Source organism: Polypterus senegalus, chromosome 10 (assembly GCF_016835505.1).
Source record: "Polypterus senegalus isolate Bchr_013 chromosome 10, ASM1683550v1, whole genome shotgun sequence".
In the NCBI taxonomy this organism is placed as follows: domain Eukaryota; kingdom Metazoa; phylum Chordata; class Cladistia; order Polypteriformes; family Polypteridae; genus Polypterus; species Polypterus senegalus.
Window position 1 is genome coordinate 121,051,255 of NC_053163.1, and position 14,454 is coordinate 121,065,708.

General features: G+C 38.0%; 1 protein-coding gene across 8 annotated transcripts in view; it reads left to right on the top strand.

Annotated features, from left to right (window-relative positions):
- The window catches only part of htr2cl1 (5-hydroxytryptamine (serotonin) receptor 2C, G protein-coupled-like 1), a 740,469-nt gene that overhangs the window by 528,747 nt on the left and 197,268 nt on the right, over nucleotides 1–14,454 (top strand). Inside the window, exon 1 of one of the 8 annotated variants that reach the window (XM_039766490.1) lies at nucleotides 6,484–6,502. The exons of the other annotated variants lie outside the window; for them this stretch is intronic. The gene's annotated coding sequence lies outside the window, so the exon portion shown is untranslated. Of the gene's footprint in view, nucleotides 1–6,483; nucleotides 6,503–14,454 lie in introns of those variants that run through there. 8 annotated transcript variants of the gene reach the window in all.

Sequence of the window (14,454 nt, forward strand, 5' to 3'; positions counted from 1 at the left end):
TTTGCAGAATGGGAAAAAACAAAAATTGGAACAGGACCCTCAGTTTACGCAGAAGATTTTGTTCAGTGATGAGGCAAACTTTTGTGTGAATGGTGAAGTTAACAAACAAAACCACCGCTATTGGTCTGACACTAAACCACATTGGATAGATCCCTCCAAGGCTGTTGGAACAAAAAAATTCATGGTATGGTGTGGTATATGGGGTACAAAGATAGTGGGGCCATTCTTCATCAATGGAAACCTTAAGGCCATTGGATAACATGATTGTCAATGTAATTGTTTTGTCACTCTTATGAGTGTTGCTGTCATATATATATATATATATATATCTATACTAATAAAAGGCAAAGCCCTCACTGACTCACTCACTCACTGACTAACTCACTGACTCATCACTAATTCTCCAACTTCCCGTGTAGGTAGAAGGCTGAAATTTGGCAGGCTCATTCCTTACAGCTTACTTACAAAAGTTAAGCAGGTTTAATTTAGAAATTCTACGCGTAACGGTCGACAGCGTCCGCCATGTTGAACTTTCTTATTTATGGCCCCATCTTCTCGAAATTTGGTAGGGGCTTCCCTGCGCTATTCAAAACTAATGTACGTACTTATTTCGGTGGCATGATGCCATATTGAACTTTCCAACGGTCTTTCTTACCTATGGGCCCATCTTCAAGATATTTGGTATGTGGGTTCCCAACGCTAACTGAATCCTACTTACGTACATATATACATCCATAGCCTGCAGCTCGGTTGCCGTGTGAGGTGCCATTGGGTTCCCCATCCCCACGCCTCCCACGTTGTTGGCTGCCTGCTTATATAAGGACATCCGTCGCTCCGGTCTCTTCATTCCCTAACTTGCTTTGCCACGGTATTCACGTCTCCCTGCTGATAACTGCAGCCTTTTTATTTAATCCACGGCTTCTCCGCTGATTTATTGTTCGTTTATTACGATTATAGTTATTGTATAGGTATTTTAGACTTGGTTTACATTGTTCAGGTACCCATTTTCTTTATCGTTCCAACTGTAACCCCATTAACATGTCTATCGAGGTGATCACCTTCGATCAAAGAACTGTCACTTACTGAGTGGTTTCCATGCCCAGAGATGGCACCTGCCTTTTCCATTCTCTGTGTTACATATTGCACGGCCATATCAGGCTCACTGTTGATATCCAGAGGAACATTGTGTCTTATGTATTGAATGACTGGGACAGGTTCAAGGTGTGGACTGATGACAGTACAGGAGATAATTATACTACACGGTAGCACTATAAGAGTGAAATGCTTAAGCCCTTCACCTATGGTTCTGCATGTGAGTTGATGGCTGCCGCTGAATTGTTCGGTTGTCGCTTTCAAGTGTACCGAAATGGCCAAATATTTTACACCTTTCGACAACTGCCTATGCCTCTTAAACATCTTAGATTCACAGGTGACGATTTCAGTACTGGACACTTTGATGTTTATGAATGTTTCAACTCTCAAAAGCTGGATGTGAAGTTATCGATGAAACCGGTTGTGTGCTTACAACGCTTGACAGATGCCGAATGCCACTTCAACACAAGTCCTGCAAATACTGTCGTAATTGAAACAACCCATGAAACTCAAATTGATTATGAAAGCAGCAATCCAAGCTGTGAGATTTGAAACAAGATTACTTTTCACATGGCCAACTGTACGTTGGATGCTCAAGAGTAAGCTCAGCGCACAGCTTGGTCATATTACAACCGGAGGGCCAAACTGACAATGTGGTATACAAAGTGATCCTTAACAAATAATTATTGGTATATTTTCCCTCAGTTCAAAAAAGATTTAATTTTCTTCTTAATAAAAATTTTAAGGCAGTACTTCACCGCTGCGAAGCGCGGGTATTTTGCTAGTACTGAATATAATATCATTTACCAAAACAGCTTTACTGCCAAGAGAGCGAATGTTCAATAAGCAGCATTTAAAACTGAATGCTTCTTGCTGAACTGGCGATATATATATTTTTTTTAATTTTAAGTAAATTTCTATTACAGATGCTCCTGGTTGATTGTCTGTTTTTATCCCTTGGCTTAATTATACAGCTTATTTTTTGGTTATCAAGTAATTTAAGGTTTGTATCAAGACTAAATTTACTGGATGCCCCACAACAGGGATTATGAATAACAGCTTCAGGATAGTAACAGTTGGGATAAACAACAGTCTGTGATTTAATATAACATGACTGCGGCTTGGATGGTACTCTAATCAGTCAACCAGGCAGTTTTGCTGCCATATTTTGGGATAATACATAAAATCCCCTCCAGTTAGGATGAAGACCATCTCTTTTGAAAAATCCAGGCCTTTCCCAAAAATCATACCAATTGTTCACAAATGCTATGCTTTTATTTGCACACCAGGGTTTCTAGCCAGCAGTGAAGGGAATGCAATCTGCTATAAATCACATCCCCTCTATATAATCTTGGTAAGGGGTCAGATACAACTAAATTCCGACATTTTCTTTTAGCTTTGGTGCATAGAGAGATGACGTTCCTCTTTAATATCATTAGTGCCAACATGCAGCAATAAGGTAGATACTTCATTGTCGGCGACACTGTCCAATGCGGCCTCTGTGTCAGAAAACCCTGTGAGGCATTTAACATTAACTGATGGTTTAACATAGTTTGGAATTCTAACATTCCACACTATGGAATCACCAATTATGAGCACTTTCTTATTCTCAGTTTCCACATGCGCGCTACAGTGTTGTTCTGGCTCCGAATTGGTGACCTGGGTGCTGAAGGACTAAATTTTGGCTTCTTAGACCCCTGTCTTACTGTTTTCCACTCGCCCTGTGGCTGAATTGGTGCTGCTGACTTCGGCCACGCACTGACTACAGTGGGACCTGGAGAGACTGAAGCTGAATCAGAAGTAGCCAAACTGTCTAAACAAACCGAGTCGATTCAATTTTCAGTTTGTCTAATTGTTATCAGGTTCCTAACATGATCCTCCAATTCGCGTATTTTCCCGACCAACTCTAAATTAACAAAACACTTTTGGCAGGTAAAGCTGTCTACACTGTCGGCCGGAAAACCTGAACTGTACATGCTGCAAAACACACAACATATAAATGTGCCCTCAACGGACAGAGAGCAGATAGAACTTACATTTTGTGATGATATCATCTTATCCGTTTTTGTACTAACTTTGGTGCTTTGCCGCTTTCCGCGTTCAGCTGAATCACTAAGAGACTGTTGACTTTAAGTTTCTACCACCCGCTGAGCGATCGACTTTGATTTTTCACTGCTGGTTATTTCTCCTGGTCAGCTGTCAACTTTACTTCAGTTAAACTTATTCGAGTGTTTGCAAAGGGCTACATGCCTGTGGGAGACACCGCTGCTCTGTGCTTCTGCTCGCTGCTACTCCGAAGAGGTGTGGCCTGAAAGAGAGGAAAGAAAGTGAGCTGTAATTTAGTGTTAGATCAGTAATACCAACTGTCAGTTTTTATATTATGTTATCCAACACAGACAACAAAGAATGAGAATGATAGAGTACTATCATTGGTTTTATGTTCATATTGATAATGATTTGATAAGCACAAAGGAAAACAATACTGTGGTCAATTTTGTCAGCACTTAAATCGAAAAAAGTAATAATCTGAATATGTCCTGTATTGGATAAAACTCAAATATGATACAGTTAAAGCTGATACAGTTAATAGACTTTAATGTAAGATTCTAGGAACTGAACAAGAATAGTGGGTCTGAAATTGATCTACCTAAGCCTATGTCTTATTACATGACTTCTAGTTTGAGAGGATGCCAAACTGAATGAATGTAATTGTTGATCTCTTCACCAGATTATGTCAGATTACATGAATAGAAAAAGCAGAATGTGTCAAATTAGATGACTGTGCAGTGGACTTTCTAGCATAACCTCACATTTCCAAAGTATCGCAACGTCACTCCATATTCTGACAGTCAATAAAGAGCTGCATAACAGAGCCAGTGCCCATGCAATGGCTTTACAGGTATAGTAAGTTCAGCTGGAATCTTTGCCGTTTTCTTTCTTTTTTTCATTGGTTACACACAATATGTTGCTTTTTCCATAGTGTTGTGATTGGAGTTTCTTGTGAAGCAAAATAAACTAAACCTTTAAAGAAGTTAGTGAGAAGGCTAGAGTCCTAACTGGGCTGCCAGTCGAGGTGCCAGCCACTCCTCAATACTCTTCTGCAGGATAGGCCTAACAGGCCCTAAACAGTGAGAATTGTAAAAATTATATACATTTTTCAGCAAACTTGCAAAAGCCCCAAAAGTATAGGAGTGACTGCAAACCCTCAGCTTGTATAGACAGGTCTAAAAACTTATGAAATAAGATGCTGCCCCAAAAGTTAATCCTCAATAATCAAGTCCCAATACATTAATGAAAGTCACAAACTGGAGAACTCATCTACACCAAGCACATAAGGTGTAATGCAAAGGACTGCATTTCCCATCAGCCTTTATAATAGGTGTGGGTCCTCAATGGTGATGGACTGGTGGCTCCCCCTCTTGAAGAAATACCCATAAAACATAAGGAACAAGGAAGAATATATTCTTACATACAGACAAGTAATTAGTAATCAAAACTTATAAAAATTAAAAATGACACAAATAATAAATATATAAATAACAATATAAACATAAGTGTTAATATTTAACAGACAGATCATGAACAAAAAACAGAAGCCAGAGGAAGAATCCTGGCTGAAACATGGCACTCATACCTGCATTATACTGTATGCACTGTACTTCCAGTTTAACACAAGTTGGTTGTCACGTTTTCCTACATCCCTACATCTTAACACAAAATCAAACCTGTTTTATTTGAGAGCAGTGTGTCACAGACTGCTTGGACTGAGTTGGTAGTGATGTCAAACTTCATGACTGCCGCTACCTGCAACCAACTAAGATTATGTCATTGAAGTCTGTGACAGAAAAGTCATTTAATGTAATATGGACTTTAGCTGCGTAAACAACATTTATTTCTATAAAATATTTTCTTAAATGCCCCTCAGAGTACTTTGCAAAATGTTAAAGAAGGAATTGCAATTACAAAGAAAGATAAATACTGTACATACACACAAATAAATAGACAATACAAATAAGGAAACTAATAAAAAGTAAAAAACAGAAGAGTCCATAACCAAGTTATACATACATTAAGGTACTTTTACCTTCCTACAGTTGTAATAGTAAACATCAGAGTCCAATATTGTAGTCAGATGGGTTGGAGGAGAAATAAAACAAAACTTCCAGTCTCTTGGAGAAAATAAACCTCTCTGGGTTCCAAAGCCAAAAGACTGCCCAGTCCTCCTTAGGAATTCTGCAATCACTGTGTGTGCCACAATAGATGGACAGGCATGCCAAAGAGGATGTAGGATGATTCCTTGCCTAATCGGGAGAATGGACAGAATTTCCGGACCAGAAGCAGCAGGTCCAGACATCCGCAGGGCATGCTGGGACCTGTAGTCCTGTGGTGTAGTCCTGTTGAGTTCTGTAGGGGCTGACAAAGGGAGTTGTCATGATCAGTAAGCCCTACTTTGAGGGACTTCCATTGACTGTGAAATGCTTCCAGTGGGCATTGGGAGTGATCTCAGGTCATATATAAAAGAAGCCACTCCACCTCATTCAGGTGACTTCAGACTTAAGCAGATTTCTTTAATAAAGGTTTGAAAATGACCAGTTTTAGGCATCACAAACATTGTCAGTCAATAACATTATATAAATTATTTTCAGTGTAGTCCTGGGATTTTAAACAATATAGAACAGGGGTGTTGAACTCCTGGCTTGGCAGGCCTCAGTGGTTGCAGGTTTTCATTAAAACCCTTCTCCTAATTAGTGGTCAGTTTTCACTGCTAATTAACTTCTTTTGCCTTAATTTTAATAGCCCTGTTTTTAAGGATTCAGTGCTCTGAATTGATTCTTCTCTTCATTAAAAGACGACCAAACAGAAATGAAATGTGAAATGAGCCAACAGATGACCAGCTAAATTGGGGCTTCAAACTCCAAGTAATTTCACTCCAAACAGTTTCTTAATGAGAAGCCAATTCTTGCTGTTAATTAAACCCGTTATTTAATTCCATGGCTTCTTACTGCTCTCATTTTGCCATTGCAGACATTTCCAAAACTGTTGACTTTCTGTTTTTTTCTAAGAACACTGTCAAAATATTTTGTTAAGCTGAGCAGATCAGCCTTACTGAGACCTTCACCTTTCTTTATTTTCAGGTTAGCTGGTCATGTGGCGGCTTGTTTTGTGTCTCATTATTGTTTGGCTGCTAATTAAGGAAAAAGAAACAACTAAGGGGCCTGAGTCAAGTTAATTAAAACTAAAGCAAAAGAAGTGAAGTAGCAGCAAAAACTGGTCACTAATGAAGAAGATGGTTAGAAGGAAAACCTGCAGCCACTGCGTCCCTCCAGGACCGGAGTTCGACACCCCTGATATAGAAGGACCAGGTACAGGGGTCTGTTTTCAAAACCAATAGTAGAATTTCTCTGACTAGGTACTCTGGCTTTCCTTCTGTATTTACATGTTTGGCTAACTGAAGATTTTAAATTTCCCTGTGCGAATGTGAGTTTATATTTGAGGATTATTGAGCTCAGTTGAAGGACTGCCTTTCTCTAAAATGAGTTTGAAAATTTGAATGCATTTTTTATAATTTCCTTCTGTATCTTTGATTAAAATGTACAAAAGCAGCTTCCGCAATAAGTGATATGGCTTGATCGAGCAATTGTTTATGTCTGTATTTTAAATTGTGAACATTGTATTAAATATAAAAATTTTGGAATGTTTATAATAAAATAGGTTGATTATTATGTGAATTATATAACTGCAGTAATATACTGAATTCACTTTTTAATACTATTTGATTATTATCTGCTACATATCAGTTAAGTGATGTTTTCTTTTTAAAACCAAAACATAAATGTAACCATTAATTTAATTTTGTGAAATGTCAATAAGAATGATTGTGACATCTCTAACATTTTGAAACTATAAATCCATTGCAGGGCCTTAGAGGGCCAGAGCCTATCCTGGTTAAATTTGGGACAAGGCAGTCCATCGTAGGGTCCACTCATGCGCAATAAAACTGACAGTCCGACACTGACAATCAGCCAAAATCACACGTACAGTATTTGGAGATGAGGCAGGAAAAACCATGCAATGAAGGGGAGAGTGTGCAGACTCCACACAGAGAGTAGAACTTGAACTCAGGATGCTGGCTATTCGCTGCACCACTTGTGCTCCCTATTGTTACAAAAACACATTTCTAAGTTACACTGTAAGTTAACATTTTACTTTATTACAGAAATAATTGCATCAATAGCTTCTATTTTTTGTTAATGAAGATGTTTAGCTGGTAAAGAAGAAACAGTGTGGTTTTATTGTAGCGGACAATTCATTGTAAAACACCATATGCAAGTGTAAAATTTACACACAATGTTTCCGTGTTTGTCTTTCTGATACAAAGTAAACGTAATGTAAATGACACATCTCCTTGAACTTGAAGCTCTTAGTGTGATTAACGACTCGCCACTACCTGCTTAGAAATCAGGCATCCACTACCACCCGAATAAACCTCAATGTCGTTAATTTATGCTCATATTCTGCTTATAAACTGACAGCTCTGATTATGTCGTCTACAGCAATATTACAATTATGATTTGCTGCATTACCCCAGCTGTTAGCCACTCGTATAAATTGATGATAAGAACCGTTAAGGAGTGAAGGCAGCAGCTGTAAACACTGGGACTTGGGACTTGATTAAAAAATACCTGCCTAATATAATCGGCTAAAGACTTCCCAAGGGTAGAACTCAATCTCATCAATCAATGTAATAAATTCACATATTTTATGTGTTTACTCAATAGTGCTATGTTTAGTTATTTTCTGTGCAATCAACTTTGTTAAAAAAAAAAATTAGGTTGATTTTGTTTAAACAATGAATAATGTGACAGAATACAAAGGTGGTGGTCTTAATTGAAAAGCACAGGCAATGATGTTAACTGAAAGTAACATGTCTGCAGAGCATTTTGATACAAAATGGTTAATCATTAACATGCCTGTGATGTTACTTCTCTGTGGATTGATAAGCTGCTTTACTTATTTCCTGCACATTAAAAATATAGCTCTAAGATAACTGTCATTCATCAACTGTGGGAACACAACACCTCAACTAGGGAATGAAAACGTCTAAGGAAATGACGCAGAATAAAGAAAGCAGAAAGAGCTGCATCAAGAGATAGCAGCCATCTGAAGCTCTGAAACACTCAACACATGAAGTTCTCTCCTTGATGGGCTCAATGGTTGTTCTGCTGGCCTGAGACACAGATGGCTGCAGATGTAAAACTTTTTAAAAACTGTATTACCAGTTACCACCTTTGAAAAGTGGTGGAGATTTTCAGCATGAAGCAAGAAGGAGTTTGGCAGAAAGACTGCCAAGAAAGAAAATATTCAGCTGGTATGAGGTAAGGCATAGGGATGATAGATTTAAAATAGTGGGATTCTGAGGTAACAGAGGAATAACAACTGAGAGAGAAGAGGGCAAAGCATGAGATACATGTATCCAAAAAATAAATGGGGGATGGGATTATGGCATGTGGAGAAAAGTGCCAGGGACACCTAAAAGAAATGATATTCCTAATAGTGGCAAGGCAACCCATAATTTGGATGATAATCCTTTCAGGTTCTTGTTACTCTAAGATATCTGAGCACAGAGAATGAACATATCAGGCCAATAATAGCATAAGTAAGCAAATTCTTCTACTGCTATTACTGCACATTCTGGTGGTGCCTGCCCAGTGCATGCTGGTATGTACAGGCATACAGTATATGAGCCAAAGCCTTGGGTTTGTTAACACAGTCTCTAAAAGAGGGAAGCACATTAAACAATATACAGTGTATGTATGTATTTGTAATCTACACAGTGTGTGAAAAGATGCTATAGAGAGAAGGGATGGGCCAAGGGTTTTCAAAAGATAGCGGCCAGGGTATGTGCACAAGAGGAGGGTTTACACTGAAGAACAAAGTGAGGGAACTGCTGGCATTGCATTTAGAGAATTCTATCTATCTATCTATCTATCTATCTATCTATCTATCTATCTATCTATCTATCTATCTATCTATCTATCTATCTATCTGGTATATAGTGCCTTTCACGTCTATCTATCTAGTATCTATCTAGTCGTATCTGACTTATATGGTGCATTTCAAATGTATCAGAATGTCAGTCAAAGCAGAACTGCCAAATTATGTGATACTTGCCCCTTTTCTTAGAAAATTAATTCATAGAACAAATTTCATGACAAACAGAGCATTGCATAACTGAAAATGCATGCACTTTCTCAGTCTCACATGACAAGTTTTCTTTTGGTAAATAACATTAGTAATTAATTTGCTTCTAAAAGAAAATCCAACTCTGCAAAAGGTTTTAATATGTGTGTTTAATTAAACTCAATGCTGCTGCCTGTCTCTGTGAATGCCCTACATTGTGTGACAGTTTATAAGCACTTTGCACTTCATGGTATACATTTGGCATTAAACATATACAATAAGTAAAAATGTGCGTGCACTGCTTAGCTCTTCTCTTGTCACTATACATCACTGACTGATACATGTAACATGTTTCCTGCTTTCATGATCATTCTAAAAAAGCACCTATCATTTCTGATGGTGAGCTTCCAGCTATCAGTATTAACCCAACACTGGCTCCACATTTCATTTACTTTATAAGAAAATAACAAATTAAGACAATTTACCAGCTTGTCTCTGTGGCATTGTTGGCACTTTTCTGTGCCATATCTCTGCATGTTTTTACATGAAATTCTCAGTTCTACAAGTTAATTCATTTCATTTTACAAAAATAAGTTTGCTGAAAAATAAAAATGTATAAACATTTCCTCCACTACCCCAAAATGGATGAAGTGGGATGAATAAATGGATGGATGAATAGGATTCATGGATTAAAGTGTGTGGGTTCCACAGACATTATAAAAAGTCATTAAAAATGTGGAGCTCCAAAAGTAAGAATGGTTATTGCTGTCCTGTTCTCTTTCAATTGCTGAATGAAATATCATAGCATTCCCCAAACCTGCTAACTCAGAGGCAACCAACACAAATAAAGTTAAACAAATAAGTAAAACTTCTAATTTTTTTTTTTTTTTTTGTGGGTCCATGTGGTTTTCTAGTATTTTAATGTCCTATCATATTTTTAAAGACATACTGGTTAAGGTAAGGTGTGTACCCTTCAGGGCTGGGCTGTGGCTTCACCTCCGAAAGTCAGCGCCAAACCCAGTTATTCACATTATTGAATGTTGATAGATATGCCAGATATGAATTGCTGTCTCTGTTCTATAGACAACTAGACAATCACAATTTACAATTGCGTCCATTATTTCACTATATGGTATCTCATTTGATTATTTAGCAAAAGTATTGCCTGCTGCCACTGTTATAATGCACATGTGTACTTTGATGGTCTGGTGTAATAAAGATTGAGCACCCGTGTAGCATGTCACCAAGTGACAAGAACTGAACAGATTTTATAGGCATACACTTACTCCAAAATCAGGTTGAAGTTTAGCACAGGTGGTTGTAGTAGTGCAGAGCTGTCATGCCACCCTCATCACACCAGGGTCTGTGTGGAGTTTACATATTTTCCTCTGGTATTTATAGACTGATTGGTATCTGTGAATATCAGTTGAAACATGTTGTCTTCAGTTTTTTTATTACCATATCCTCATCAAGAGTAAGTTGGAATATGTTAACAAAATTCAATAACCATTTTGTGGTGGTTCAATCTGTTTCATTGTGGCCTTTTCCAGTTTTTTAGTATATTTTTTATTGTGCACGCAGGTACCTTGGCTCTTTCATAAACCTAAGACTTTTGTTAAAAATACAACATAGTGAAATAAGTTCTATTGAGATTTATTATTATGTGTATAAAGTACAATGAATATCTTGCGTGTGCTCTTCATCACCACGTTGCAACTCGGCATGAATTTCGCTCAGTAGACTATATAAACAATGCAGAATTAGGCAAATAGTAGGCATCATTTATGAAAAAGTAATTATATGATTTGAGAACTCATCTGTCTGTTGTTACAAGCTATGGCAAAACATAGCTGCCAAAGAAATAGAATTGCAGAAGCAAAAGTATGATAATAAGCAATAATAAGGTTGCCATTTGGGAATGGGGGTAATGGGCCTGGTTGTCATAACTCCATCCATGACATCCAAGCAATAAGAGGCAAGAAAGCAAGAAACCTATCCTTACTTCAAAAAAATAGTGCCAGGAGCCTGTAATAAAATTTAATATTTACAGTTACTTTAGTAACAAGTACACCACAGAAATGCAGAAAACATATTGCCTTAAATCAAAACCTTTGCTTCTTCAAAGTAGACATATTTGGTAGGTTTTAAGGCTTTTTTCCCACATCAGCACTCATTAGCTCCATTATAAAACACAAGTGCAAGCTAGTTGGTTTTTAAAAATGTATAAAATTTGCTTCAATTTAGAACACAGTTTCATGTAGCACATTAGTACATACTGTACCATGATTGTGAAGAAATAACTTTGGCTTGAGTAATGCTGAACCTATCCTTTAACCTAATGTGCACTGAGTGAACATGAAAATTTCTTAAAGGAAAGTGTCCAGGCTGGAATTTGAATGTAGAGCTCTTCAGTTGTAAAGCACCGCCATGCCACCCAAGCCTTTGACAGACACTTTAACCCATCCTGATATACAAAATCAGCTTTCATAATTTTTTGCAAGTTAAGCATAAGCAGGTCAAGTCACTTGCTGAGGGACATTTCTTGAGTTGGAGGTTAGAAATCAACATGCAGCCTTGTGGTTTGTAGTCTGATGCTCTGGCCAAACTGCGTACCTATATGAATAATCAATGCTATCCCACTCACTGCAGCCAAGGGTCTCGGGTCATATGAACAATGCAAATCTTCAGTTACAGCAGTTTTATTTCAGATATTTGTAAGCTGAAACTTTCTTTATATATGGTGTATACATTATTGTTTTCAATTTTTTTTCCCCATGATTTTAGCACTCATACTTTATGATGTGTTTGCTTCACTTTCCCCCAGTCCATTGGACTTTCATGGTTGCAAAAATCCTGGGGGTCAGCATTGAACAACTGGATGATCCTTTCCCTTGCAGAGCAAAAAAACTGCATTAGCAGAAAACAGAAAAAGGCAGAGACATAAATTAGTCACTGAGGCTGCTGTGGTAGCATGTAGAAACACTTTATTTTCTGTGGTGCTCATGCAGAATTGTACATTCCACACATTTTTCTTGCCTATTTAATTGAATTGCATAATGAATGTTTTGCTGTTTATTCCTAATCCTTTTAGTTGAATGACTTTTAGAACATTATCTGCCTTTTCCCTAGAGATTATGCGTGTGCTGTCACACTGGTAGTGTTTAGTGTTGTATTGCAAAGAATCATTACAGCGTTTATCTCTTTAGCTGAGTGTTTAATTTATTGTATTCACAATGAGCTCCAGATTTTGATTTATACGTCTCTCAGATCTGCAGAAGTCTCGATTGTGGGCATGTGCCTCTTTCTACCCCTTGTTATAGTAAATCGACAACAATCTTTTACCACATTATCAATACATTCAATCAATAAAACTACAGCGTGTCATTAAGAACCTCATGGATAAATGGTTTATGAAGAGCTGTAATCTTGCTGTGACTCATTTGGATTTTAACTGTCTAATTATCTGTCCATTACTTTTAACTACATCATTTTTCAGGAGAGTGAAATGAGCCTGAGCCCCTTGATGGACTTTATAAAACCAAAATGTTGTAGTTAATATATGGTACTGGTTATCAATTGTTTAAATGTATCTATTAATCCAATTTCTATCCAGCTTAAGGTCATAGAGTGGTCAATACATAACATGGCATTCTCTAACATGTTTAAGCTGAGGCACTGAGGTAGGTGTCAGTCCTCATAGACTAGGGGGCAGTCTGTCAATCAGCCCACCCATACACACAAGACCAGTCACAACTGCTAATTTACCTAGTATGCATTTCTTATTGCATATGGGAGGATCATCCGAGTACCCATATGAAGGCACTGAGAGATAATAGACCTGTGAGGCTGCAGTGTTAAACATCATTCCACCATGCTGCCTGTGTTAAAAACATACTCTCCAAAATTAGGAAAACACTTCAGACATATTCCTTTACTAGATTTGAATAGCCAGTGGGCGAAAAACTTCATCAGCACACTCTTGTTTCTCCGCAAGCTTACTTGCTTGGTGGACGCTCTGCACCACATGGCCTCCTATTTTGAAGAGGGTACATTTTCAGAAGGCACTGCTTTGACTTTCATCTCTAACATCTCCACTGATGGCATCAAAGTGTCTCTTTTTCTTGAGGTGAATTAAGTGAGACACATTTGTCTTGATGTTACATATTTAGTATAGATAGATAGATGTATAAGACTAGGGGGCTTGGCCAACCCCAGCCTGTGCTACACTCCAGCCACTTTGCGTCTCTGCCACTCGCATTGTGAAGAGGGGGGCTGAACACACCCCAAGAAGACATGGTCACTCTTCCGAAACCCCCTCTTCAATGATGATACAATGCGAAACAAATACAGTTTTTTCTTTTTTTACTTCTCAGCTGCTGGCTTGCTGCTGCTGCCATGTCGTGTGATCTGCATCTCGCACAGCCCTTCGAACATTTAAAAGCCTGTACAGCAGCTGCCCTTTTGTCTCACCGTCTTGTCTCTCTTCTCCCCAAGACATCCTCTGCTCCTGCTGGGGGTCCCGCTCTCGAGGCATGCCCCTATGTAGAGGAAGATTTTCTATTCTTTTAATTGAGAAACACAACTGCCCCCTTCCAACTACACACGGAGCTCGATTCACTCCTGAAAGAGACTTATGTTTGTTTGAAGTGTCTGAATAACATTTCTGTCTCTAAAATCTCCTGTGTATCTGTGCAATTCTGTGATCCAAGTGTATGTGGATTTCACTTTCACCAAACAACAAATCTTTTAATTCTCGTGGATACGCCTCTTCATTGGGAAGAAACACTATTCTTCCCTGATGGCAACACAAATTAGACGATCTACAAGTCTCCGACTTAAAATTTAAATATGAACAATATATGTAACCTGTTTTCGCTGTTTCATTATTTCACCAAGTAATAATTTCCATTTGTTTGCGCTAATGCTATCTTTACTATCATTTTTTTGAGACTTGAGAATTTTTGTACTTCCATTATAACATTTTTGAATTCTTTATGAAGTTCTACTTTGTCATCTACTCTTTTGTCTTTAATTTCCGGCTCTGGGCGTGGTTAAATCTCTTTGCACAAAGTCTCAACTCGCAGGACTTGAAAGTGTGTCTCTGAGAAAGTCACGTCTCATCTCTATGAAACAGTCTTGTCTCGTTACAAGATTTGTTTATATAATAGAGAGACTTGTGAA